The following is a 13,334-nucleotide window of genomic DNA, read 5'->3' on the forward strand; positions in this document are numbered from 1 at the left end:
ATAGTAAAGTATAAAATTGTCAGGCACATAGAAGAACACAGTTTGATGGGAAAAAGTCAAAAAAGTCAACATGGTTTCTGCAGAGGGAAATCATGTCTTACTAATCTGTTAGAGTTCATTGAAGGGGTTAACAAACATGCAAACAGGAGAGATACAGTGGATATAGTATACTTGGATTTCCAGAAAGCCTTGACAAGGTACCTCATCAAAGACTCTTATGTAAATTAAGTTGTCATGGGATAAGAGGGAAGGTCCTTTCATGGACTGAGAACTGGTTAAAAGATGGGAAACAAAGGGTAGGCATAAATGGTCATTTTTCCAAATGGAGAGGGGTAACTAGTGGTGTACCTCAAGGGTGAGTCCTAGGACCAATTCTGTTCAATTTATTCATACGTGATCTGGAAAAGGGGGTGAGCAGTGAGGTGGCAAAGTTTGCAGATGACACTAAACTGTTCAAGATAGTCAAGACAAAGGCAGACTGTGAAGAACTTCAAAAATATTTCATCAAACTGAGTGACTGGGCAACAAAATGGCAAATGAAATTTAATGTGGATAAGTGTAAGATAATGCACATTGGCAAAAATAACCCCAGCTATACTTACAATACAATGGGGGGTTAATTTAGGTATAACTAATCAGGAAAGAGATCCTAAAGTTATCGTGGATAGTTCTTTGAAAACATCCATGCAGCGTGCAGAGGCTGTCCAAAAAGCAAATAGGAGGTTAAGTATTATTAAAAAAGGAATAGAAAATAAGACAAGTATTATCTTACTGCCTCTATATAAATCTATGGTATGCCCACATCTTGAATATTGTGTACAGATGTGGTCTCCTCACCTAAAAAAGATATCCTGGCACTGAAAAAGGGTCAGAAAAGGGTAACTAAAATGATTAGGGGATTGAAACAGGTCCCTTATGTGGAGAGGCTAAAAAGATTGGGACTTTGCAGTTTAGAAAAGAAGAGACTGAGGGGGGACATGATAGAGGTATATAAAATTATGACAGGTGTGGAGAGGGTGAATAAGGAGTAGTTATTTACTTGTGCTCATAATACAAGAACTAGAGAACACCAAACTAAATGAATGGGAAGCAGGTTTAAAACTAATAAAGTTCTTCACTCAGCGTATTGTTAACCTGTGGAACTCCTTGCCAGTGGAGACCGTGAAGGCTAGGACTATAACAGAATTTAAGAAAGAGCTAGATAAATTCATGGAGGTTAGGTCCATAAAAGGCTATTAGCGAAGGATAGGAATAGTGTCCCTGGCCTCTGATTATCAGAGGCTGGAGATGGATGGCAGGAGACAAATCTCTTGATCATTGTCTTTGGTCCACCCTCTCTGGGGCACCTGGCATTGCCCACTGTTGTCAGACAGGCTACTGGGCTGGATGGACCTTTGGTTTGACCCAGTATGGATGTTCTTATGTTCTTTTTAGCCTTTATTGGACCAACTGTTGGTAAGAAAGATGAACTTTCTTTATCCCAGCAGAACATGGATGGGGTGGTGAGGGAAGAGACAGAGGAAAGAGGACAAGTGCCCTGGGGCCCAGTAATTCAAAATGACCTGGGCTCTCAGCCTGTGCTACCAGAAGAGTGGTTGTAACCAGAGCCCTGAGCCCTTTAAATTGCCACTGGAGGGATATATGGTGCACCCTGGATGGCTCTAAGGGCTGGCTGGAGGGGGTGGAAGAATGTGCAGTGCAGCATGCTCCAGGCAATGCTGAGGGCTGGGCACCCTAAGCCCCACTACCTCCATCTGAGGCCCCACCCCTTCAAGGAGTGTGGAATAGCCCCTCTCCCCCAAACACACCTAGCCCATGCGCCTGGCGAGTATGTCAGCTCCCCTGCACAACAAACCCATCCCTCCCCACAGATCATTATAGCTTCAGGACCCCTACAATTACTACAATAAAATAACAGATTTAAGTAGCTCAAATAACAAAATGTATTGTTTTTAAATTCCTATAGATACAAAATTGGCCAAAACAGATCTCAAATTTGGCAGGTCCCCAACAATGATCCTGCAAACTGCTCAGGGTGTAGATTCTCAGGTGTCCTTAAGGCTCCTACTGAAGTCAGTAGAGTCTCTTACTTTAACATAGATGGACAAAATAGCTTGCAAGATCACTGTCTTAAGTGGTAACCAGCTCCATCTGCATACCAATTACCTCTCCCTTTTTCATGTCGTCTGTAGTGCATTTAAGAAATTAAATCTCTCTTACCTGCACATTTGCTATTCTGATTCACCCACCACAATTTCACACTCCATTTCATTTTGGCTGTGTGGTTCCACATCTCATTTATTCTCCAGTTGAATACCCCCCATTTAAAGCTTTCTTCAGCTGGAATCTAGACCTTATGGTTACTCTGAAATACTTGAATAAAATCAGAAAATTGTTAAAAGATGGGAACATCAAAAGTATTGGTACTTCAGGAAAAAAAAAAAGTTTTATTTATTTTGTAAGGCACGTGACTTATGGATTGTACATTGTCAGTCCAAGCTTCATATTATTAGTTCAAAGAATGTCTGTTGTCTTGAAGAAATTGCACCCATATTGAAAAGTACTTGTAGTACTTGTTATCATTTTTAATGAATAATTATCAAGTCGGGATTTTAGCCTACAAAAGAACTAGAGAATAATGGGTACAATGGCCTGGGACATCTCAGTGTTTATTCCTTTATGACTACAAGTTATGAATGAAGACTGGTTCCACCAAAACAAAGGAGCAGAAATGTAGCACTTTAAAGACTAACAAAATGATTTATTCGGTGATGAGCTTTTGTGGTACAGACTCACTTCTTCAGAGTCTTCTTCTTGTTCCACCATCACTGAAGTAGACTCTTTCCATCAACTTCACTGGAAACTGAATTTAGGCTCTAAGAACCAAAATTAACATGAACATTTGTTCTAAGGAATATTACGTAATTGTACAGTCTTAAAGATAGTTAAAGAGCCTGATGAGTTATGCAAGCACACCAAGAACATTTTTTGAGCATCAAAACCTAACAAAAATATTTTTGTCAAGTCCTTTTGAAAGTAAACTTGGTCATCATGTATCAAATTTCAAAATATCAGTGACAATTTTTATCAATATTTTAATTAAATATATAAAAACCAAGTTAACAACATTTTTGCATTATTTTTCAGTATTTCAGCCTAGTTGACTTTACAGAGCCCTTACGCCCTGTTCCCACGTCCCACCTCCTGCAGCAAACCAGCAACCCTCTTGGACTCAGAACCCCTCATCCCAAGCCCCGAGCCTCCTATTATACCCCAAATCCCTCATTCCCAGCCCCACATCAGAGCCTTTATCCCCAATCTCTCCCCACACAGGCCACCTCCTGCCCCAAACTCCCTCTCACACCATAAACACCTCATTTCTGCATCTTTGCAGAATGCACACCCCCAGCCCCGGTTCCATACCTCATCCTGAACTCCTCCCCTGTGACTTAGCTCAGAACCCGCTTCCACATTTAGAATACTTTTGCTCCATCTCCTAGCCTGGAGCCACCTTTTCTACCCCAAACTCCACATTTCTACTAACCTTCTTGATACAGAGAAGAGCTAACCTTCTTGATACAAAGCTAGTTTAATTATTAAATGTTTTAAACTAGAAAGGGGAAATAAGCAGACTAAGGACTATGACTAAAAAAAAAGCAAATAAGAAGGGACAATCACAGCTAGGCCATGAAATCATGATCTCAGATCAGGTTCATCATTTGACAGAGTGATGTAAGGAAGGACAAAATGAAAGAAAGACTTGAAATAAAATTTTAAAAACTTTTAAAATCAGGGAAAATGTAAAAGAAAACAGGGATTGTTTTATCCCAACTAAGCAATCTGGTGGAATATGCAACAAAAATACTGTAAAAGCCTTATTATTATATAGTTGAAGGTCATTTCTCCAAACTTATTGTGGTTATAATAAAGCTTTTGATGCAATTCAGAACATATTTCATAAAAGGAAACTAGAGATCTATTGACTACGGAGAAGTCGTATACAATGGATACATCAGTGACTGAAAGTTCGTATACAGAAAAATCAGTAATGGATCAATACCAAGCAGAGAGGAAGTCTCAAACAGAGTTTCAAGCATTAATAATGTGGGATTTATTTTCTGGTGCTGTAGTTATGGAAGAAAGGACTAAGTAAAGGATGTTTGTGATAAACTGTTAAAATGGGCTGAAACAATAAAGTGGGATTAGAGAAAGATGGGTGTAAAATGATTAATGTATGGTTGCATAATTAAATGCACATATATAGGGTGAAGGAGTAGAAAGCAAGGTAGATGGTAATATCACAGGAAAGGAACTGAGCCTGTAGTCATAACTCAATGGGTCAACAATATAAATGCTAAATAATGGACATAACTAGGACTGAGGCATCACTCCAGATTATTCAAAGAGCACCATTACTGAAGCTGTCCTCTTGTTTTCCAAACTATGGATTTTATTTATTTACAGCAACTCCTCAATTTTACAGACCCAGATTTAGTGGACTTTGAGAACAATGGATGCCCACATGCCTCCCCCCATTGTTCTCAAAATCTGCTAAATCCTCCAGTTCCCCTCCCCACCCCCCAAAAAAAGAAAGTGTGTAAAGTGACTCACCAGAGCCACTGTCACTACAGCTAGAGTCTTTGTGGCTGTTGGAAGAGCTGCCATGGCTGAAGCCTCCACCACACCCTGGACCACTGCCAGAGCTGAAACATGCTCTGGCCACCACAGGTGGGGAGTGTACGCAGGCAGACGGCACTCACGTATGCACCCCACCCCTGGTGGGAGGAGAGCGTGGTGGCTACAGTGGTGATTGCAGCTCCTGCTGGTCTGGAGGCTCTGGTGAGTTGCCAGCATTTATTAGGGGTGGGCTGGGGGAGCCTGGCTGGGAGGAGGGTGCTCAGGGTGGGCACTATGTAAACTGTTGTATTTAATGGACTTTCAGGTTTAATGCACAGCACTTCCCCCCGTTCTTTAAATCAAGGCTTCAAAGAAAACCTTCAAAACATGCCAGCAATATAACTGATGTCCAAAAGTCTTCACAAATTTCTATACTGACCATATTAGAACAGAGAGCGGCAATCATATTATGAAGCTCTAAGGAGTATGCGGTGAGAAGGTCTTTGTGGGAGCTTGGGAGAATACCATAACCTCACCCCACTGCACATCTTACCTATAACAAAAAGACCTGGAGGGTTAGAGTAGAGCCCAGAGGCTTCTGAGCACTACCCAAGGGAAAGAAACTCCATGGAATCCAGAAGGATAGCCAAGCCTCAGTGAAGGGGATCTAGCTCCATAGAGCTCCAGCAGGACATCCAGACTACGGGATCCACAGTCTGCCTTGATGGTGTAGGATCAGATGGCTTTTTACTTATTTTGGTGGTATCTGCTGCTCCCTCTGCTGAAGCCTATTTGCATGCTTAGGCAAACACTGATTACAGTAAGGTCATATTTTCCAGCTTTTCATCACCCCTCCCTTACTATGTGGCCTTTATTTTAAATTGAATAAATTAATAGTTCTGTTACATTAGAATGAATTCATCGCCTGTGCAGCCCCAGTGTGAATATGCTTCTGACGAGGCGGGTCTTTGCCCACAAAAGCTTATGCTCCAAAATACCTGTTAGTCTATAAGGTGCCACAGGACTTCTTGTTGTTTTTGGAGATACAGCCTAACATGGCTACCCCTCTGATAAGTGTGAAGATTAACAGATTTAGAGGCTTGAAATACATAAGAATGACCATATTGGGTGAAACCAAAGTTCCATTTATCCCAATATTCGGTCTTCTGATAGTGGGCAATGCCAGGTACCCCAGAGGAATAAAAGGAACAGGTAAACATCAAGGTTGTGGCCACACTAGCTCCTCCTTTTGGAGGGGATATGGTAATGTGGCACTTCAGAATATGCTAGTGAGACATTACCATGAAAATGCAGCATCTCATTAGCATAGTGGCAGCTGTGCACTCTTCAAAACTGCTGGTTTCGAAAAGCACACCACCTGTGTAGCCAGGGGCCTTTTGAAACGGCCCCCTGATTTTGAAAGCCACTTCTTCCCAAAACCAAATGGGAAGAAGGGGCTTTCAAATAGGGGGCTGTTTTGAAAGGCATCTGGCTACATGGGCGGTGTGCATTTTGAAACCAGAAGTTTCAAAGGTCACGTGCCGCCAATATGCTAATGAGGCACTGCATATATATGGCAGCATCTCATTAGCATATTACAAAGAGCTACCTTATCATAGCCCCTCGAAAGGAGGGGCTAGTATGATCATAGCCCAAGTGATCCCACTGTTGTCAGCAACTTCCAGCCACTGAGAAACAGTGCCTAGGGACTCCATTCCTGCTCATCCTGGATAATAGCCAGTGGTAGATACATGAAAAATAAGACAGTGACTATACACACAACAGTCAGTATGATGTCCTGTTGTATTATAAGTTTAAAGAAGCAGATGATGAGGAGTGCAATCGCGCATTTCTATATAAAACCTGAGAGTGTCAATGCATTAGCCACTGATGTATTTCAATCCACATACTCGAAGATGTTTCAGTTTTGTGGGTCTTGCAACAGATGGTCATTGGGAAAGGAGCAGTTCCTGTTGGGATTATCCCAGAGAACTCCTCACAGGGTCTTTTCCCACTTTAGACCAGCCTGTACAACTCTTTTGTCTCGTTACTGTGACAATGCTTGTTTGTTTGTTTGTTTTTGTTGTTGTTCTGTTTTATTTTTTCTGATTAGTATCTTATTAATCTTTTCGCCCACCTGTTTCAGGGGAAATCTCAGTCAGAACAGAACTTTCCATGATATTCCAATCAAGTACATTACTGTCTCAGTAGGCGAATCGTGGTTTGTAAATCACATATTGGCTTCTCCTTTATAATAACCTTGTGGGATTTTTTTTGGAAAAGGGTCAGTCTCAAAGTTCAAGGCAAAGAGTTTTTAAGTGCCAAGGATTAGTCAAGCTCTCCTAGAGTGTATGAACTGCACTGGAAAGGGCCACATAATGGGGACCCCAACAGAGTCTAGTAGTGTGCACATGATCATACCTTGAACGATGTACTGTGAGTAGTGACTCATCCTCATACCTCAAAATGGTGGAGGTTAGAAGATTTAGATTCCTTCCCCATTTCCCCATCAAGTCCTCCTACTGTTCTGTGACAGGGAAACAAGGAAATATTATGCTGTACTCCAAACTCATAAGCTCTGATCTGGATTTCTACATTTCAGTATTGAGCACTCACTTTAATAAAGTAAATTGGAGAGAGTTCAAGGGACAGCGAACGTAAATAATCAAAGTGTAGAAAACTAAGACACACAAGAAAAGGTTAAGTGAACTTGGGAGACTCAGTCTAAGGCCAAAGAAGATTGAGGGGAGATATAACTGTCCTCAGATCCATAAACAGACATGTTATACAGGACATGGAGCAATTATTCCCTTTAGTCAATGAAGACAGAAAAAAGTAGAAGGAAGATTTAGACTAAATATTAGGAAAAAACTTTATAACTATCATAATAGTTAAGAACAGGACAAGCTACCAAGAGATGAGGTAGAATTGCTGTCAGTAGAGGTATTCAAGACTAGGGTTTGACTCCCACTTCTGAGCATGGTCATGAAATCAGTCCTAATGCAGTGCTAGAGACAGGCCAAATGATCCTTCCAAACCAAAGCATTGCAGTGAAGGAAGAAGGGCTGTCATTTTGGCAATGACAAAAACAGTTTTTGAACAGCAGTCTGAGTTTTGCCCATGCTGTAGCAACGCGATTGTTCCAGCCTTGGTAGGTGGGTCACAGTAATAAAAAAAATGAGTGCAGAGCACAAACTGATATTTCTTTTTGCTGCTATGGAGTGACTTCCCAGGTACATACTGCATCTCAGCATATTGCTTGAATCTTTCTTTCATTTGTAATTAATTTATGACACATAAAATGTTCCAGACCAACAATCATACAGACTGAAGAGCTCCATTCAAACCCAGCATAGACACAACAGTGCTCTGAAACCTTCCCCATAATACTCACCAGTTGGCCTCCTTCATAACTGAGAAAAGATAGGAGGGCATTTCAGTTTCCATACACATTCAACACTCTGATGAGTGGGATAGAGACTGTTTGAACCCCTTTTGCATGCAAGCTTTGTCAAACATAATTTTAGGAGGACTAAATAGGCAGTTTTAAAATATGACTTTGCAAACGTAGGCCATAGTCCTGAAGTTAGACATAATCCCTAGAACTCATGGAAACCTTACTGAAGTCAGTAGTGTTCCAGGTGGGTAAATGAGTGCTTCCACACCAATCACAATAAATGATTACGGCCTTACACATTGGCTATGTACTTACATAAGCCCCTTCCTCAGCATACAGAATAGTGACCATGTATTTATCGCGAGAGGCAATGTTTTTGAGCAATGTGTGTGCACTTGGGGAAACTGAGGCATGACACAAATTTTTAATTTTTTCCAATTTTTTGCCTCCGAGACACCTGACCACACCCTTAGAGATGCTGGTGGAGTGTCTCGCTGGATTTTACCCCGCAACCCAGCGCGCTGTACACGATGGTTGCTTCCAGTGGGGTTTACAGGGTTGTGCTAGGATCTAAGTCAATGTCGCTGAATGCTGTCTGCCCTGAAAGAATGAGTGAGTCTCTTTTAAAGGTACAACCAAAAAGGAATTTATTAAGAGGAAAGGTTTTACCAACTGGGATGGACCTGAGTTGACAAACTATAGGTTCTTTTCCCTTCCCTCTGTTAGCCACTTCGCACAGAGTTTGTTTATTTATAAAACTAGCCCTCAAATTATGTATAGCTGCAATGAGCAGCACCCTTAGAGTGTCCCGCTACTTACAGTGGCTCCCAGGAATCCCATGGAGTCTTCACTGCGTGCTGTAAGGGGAAAGCAGTTAAGCACAATATTACAAGATTACTTCTTTTAAAGAGGCACCAGTTAATGGCTAAGTACCCTGCTGTGGGGTATTATCCCCTTACAAGCAGGGGGAGAGAACCACGAGGTTCTCAACCCTCTTCCAGAATCACCTCTGACGGTGATCTGGGCGCTCAACCTCCCTCTCGAACAGGGGGGAGCAGATGGAATGGGACTGCCTCCTACGACAGTTCTCGAGGTTTAGGGGTCACCTCTTACGACGACTCCCTTAAATGGACTGCCTGGCCAATGGCTAGCCCAGAGTAGAAACACCTTTCTGGTAGTTTCTGAGTTCAATATCTGTCCCTATTAGGGGGCCAGTCAAATTATTCCTTGCCTCTTACTGGCAAAGTAAATTATGCTTTTAAAATGCTCTGAGGGTTGCTGAAATCTTGGGCTGGCTATAAATAGCGCCCCCTGTGCTTTACATAGGCTAGCAGAAACAAAGGGTTACACAGATTGAATCGTGTTGGCAGAACTGGGGTAGTCCCAGCCTACCACCTATAGTGCCTTGCTGCTACTGCTTAGCACATCCAGCAGCAGGTGAAAATGCAACAACATGTGTAAAACACACACATTAACCAGGTAATTTACAAGAACATTTGTTTGTTACCTCTCCTTCCTAAGTTCTGTTTCCAGGCGCTGGGCCTGCAATCGCTTCTTTCAGGAGCTAGGAAAGTATGGCTGCACAGGTACGTTTTTACAGCGCTGCACTGGCCTGATAGGAAAGAGGATTGAAGAAGAAACCAGGAGGAAAAGAACCAACTTGGTCCACAAAAACCTCCTGTACAAATTTGCAGGTAAGCGAGCAAATTTGTGGTGATTTCAGGACGGCCTTTAGTTCTCCCCACCAGCCACGGCAATGGTCAATGAGGAGAAGGGCAGGACCGCTGCTGCGGTTTGTCCCTGTCACCGGGCACATGCTTGGTAGGCGGTGCCACCGGCCAGAACAAACCCTCCGGAAAAACCAGAGCCTTCAAGATGGTGGTGATCAGGAGCTCCTCTTTGTCCCTCGCTGGCTATGGGTGCAAAGTCCGAGTTCCTGAAGGCGTCCTCTTCGGGTCTTCGACGTCCCTTGGCGGCTGGGGTATGACGACTGACACAAAGCTTGTCACCTTCTTTTCTTTTTTCTTCTCCAGCTCTTCCCAGGTCCAGGTCCCCAAACAAGTGAGCTCCAGGGCCCTCAGGCTCCTAACTTTATAGGGCCTGTGAGGACCTGTTTGAAGTCCATGTTGCATTCTGGTTGCCATGGCAACCAGCAAAGTCCTGAGTTACATATGTATGAAGGATTCAAAACTAACCAATTGAACGCTAGCATTTCAAACTGCAACTCATACATATTAACTACCCCTCATGAATATTAACACCAACTGTCATTTCCAAACGTCGCTGTTGTTTACTCTGTTCTGGAAAGTTCTATGGTGTTCTTCAAGGGGGTTTTTTACAATAAGGTTTTTATAAAGTGCTTCTATGGGCCTGATAGGGAATAAAGCCATGAATTAAACAACATAGATGTTTAAATGCTCAGTTCCTAAGGCTTTTGGTTAAGATTTGGGAAGAAACACAGACACCACAGCCCATGGCCAGGGACATATCAAGCACCTCAGATGAGGATATTTCAACAGTATTAAATAGGCTAAATAATAAAATTGGGCTTCAACCAATATCCTGCATTAAATCCCTTCCTTCACCACTTTGGCAGAACTCATAATCCCGATCCAGATTGGAAGACCAGTTTTTCTTTTCAGTGCCACTTGTTTTACAATTGAGTATATCAATTCTCTTCAATAGAGTTACTCTTTATTTATATTGAAGTAAGTGGGATCTGACTCAGGCTATTCCATTTGCAGCTAGTTTCAATCTCAGTAATGAGCTGAACCAAAACCCCACACCTGAACACTCCTGAATTGGTTTTTGTAGCATGACACCATATCCATTAAATAGATATATTTCAGTTATCCAGGTACACTTCATTTCTGACATCTGGCCCACACAGTCAAGCATTTATTGGACAATTTTATTCTATTTTCCAAGGTTTTACTTTAAAATATTACTTTTAAGTCCCCTCTTTTCATCACCCTTTTCTATTATTTTCAGTTACTAATACAGTTTCATCTGAGTTCACAGTTCCACATGTTGTCCATCTTGCTGGAACTCCGTCAGGGATCTGTGAGGCAGGCAATTTTGCCTGTCAGCTTCCCTCACAGACCCAGTGAAACTGAACACTTCAGAAACTGAACTCAAGTGATGCTTACCTTCAAATTGTTCATTTTCATGACAGACATGGGCTGTGCTGCAGTATGCTCTATGGTTTTCTTTTTATGCACTATTCTGCTGCATAGATGAATAATAAACTCTGGCCTCTTAGATGATCCTTTGTACCAGAGAAAACTAGAAATATAAACATTTGTATTTATTTTTTATGGGACACCCCTGACATTGTGCACTTATACCAATGATGGCCAAATAAGTCTTTCCTTTATTCTGCATAGTCATCACCAGCTGGTAGATCATGATCGACTGGTCAATCCTAGAGCATCTGCCAGTAGACCACAATCTCTGGCCACTAAAAGTCTGGTGGTGCAGCAAAGCAAAGGCTGCCTCCCTGCCTGCCCTGACTCCATGACACTCCTGAAAGTGGCTGATAATGTCTCTGTGGACCCTGGTGGAAAACAGATGTCTCAGTGAGCTGCTTCTTTCCTTAGAACTGACTCTGCATCTTCCTTTGGCTGGAAACTGCAGACAGTGGGAGCTGAGGGTCAGTGTTTGTGGGTGGAGGCAGGGCATGTTGACCCATTCTCCTCACAGTGGCCTTAGACAGGCATGTGCCAGCCACTTCAGGGAGCACTGTGGTTGCCGTGGCAGAAAGGCTGCGTGCCTTAGCCTCACTATGCTGCTGACTAGTAGCTGCCTATGGTAAGCGTCTTCCAACCAGATCCTGAATCTCACAACCCTCCAGTGCTCCAAAACTCTGCCCTAACCTAGAACCTTCTCCTGAATCCAAATTCGCCCAAACACAGAGCCTGTGCCACTCACCTGCACCCAAGCAGCTGTCTCAGGCTCAGTTTGGTGTCCCCTCTCATAGTCCAGCCCCTTTTTTCCAGCCCAGAGCCTGCACCCAGTCCTCTGCCTCAGCCCAGTGAAAGTGACAGAGAATAAGTACACCCCAACTGTATCAGGTTGATGAAATTTAGATATGGAAAAGGTAACCACTAAAGACTATGAAACATCTAACTTCAGCTTAGGTCATTGGAGGTCTTCACTGGCATTTTGGACTCTAGATAGTATCCATCCCACCTCCAATGCTCCTCAAGGGTAGAGCAAGTAAAAATATGTGATGGTGCTGGACATAATTACATGTCTGTATGACTTAACCTTACTTGTTTGGATTGTACTATTTGTGGGCTTGCTAATTGTCATAAACAATAGTTCAAATTCAAAAGGCCTTTCCTAAGTGTGAGTGTGGCCACCTTGCCCACCAGTGCTCCCAAGCTGGAAGTAATTTGTCATGTAACCTATGTCATGGTTTTTGCAGTTTCTGCATTCTAAATAATCATGCAAGCCTAGCCAGACTGGTCCATCTAGCCCAGTATCCTGTCATACAATCGACCAATGTCAGGTGCTTCAGAGGGAAAAAAACAGAACAAGTAATCATTAAGTGATCATTCCTGTGTCACCTATTACCAGCTTCTTGCTTACAGTCCATGCATATACTTCAGTGAATTGTTTTCCATCCCTTCACATCCTTGCTAATAGACATTGATGGACCCATCCTCCATGACCTAGAACTAGAATGAAAAAAAGTAAGATAAATTCATGAAAGCTAGGTCAGTCAATGGCTATTAGCGCTAGGAATGGTGTCCAAGACTCTGTTTGTCAAAAGGCACGAATGGTAGAGAGGAGAGGGATTTTTTTTATGATTATGTATTCTGTTAATTCCTCTGGAATACCTGGCACTTCCATAAGACAGGGTATTGGGCTAGATAGATCTTTGGTCTGTCCCAGTATGGCTGTTATTATGTTCTCAACTTATCTAGCTCTCTTTGGAACTCAGTTATACCCTTGGCCTTTACAGCATCTTCTGTCAAGGAGTTCCACAGGTGGACTGTGCATTTTGTGAAGAAATCCCTCCTCACTCTTCTCTTCTTTAGATTAAACAAATACAATGTTTGCAATCTTTATATAGATTATGTTTTCTTGACCTTTATTTATTTTTGTTCCTCTCCTTAATAACCCTTAATTTGTAAGCACCTGCTGAGAATTTTAGAGACAAATAAAATGTTCTTTTAACAATTTAGCCCTATAATAAAAATAAAAAGTAATAATGATCTGATATAGTTCCATCATTTAAAAAAAATCACCTTATCCAGCATCTATCAGGACCAAACAAGAAAGCATTGGAGTAAGCAGAAAGATTGCTCTTGGC

Source organism: Carettochelys insculpta, chromosome 1, assembly GCF_033958435.1.
Source record: "Carettochelys insculpta isolate YL-2023 chromosome 1, ASM3395843v1, whole genome shotgun sequence".
NCBI classification, from domain to species: domain Eukaryota; kingdom Metazoa; phylum Chordata; order Testudines; family Carettochelyidae; genus Carettochelys; species Carettochelys insculpta.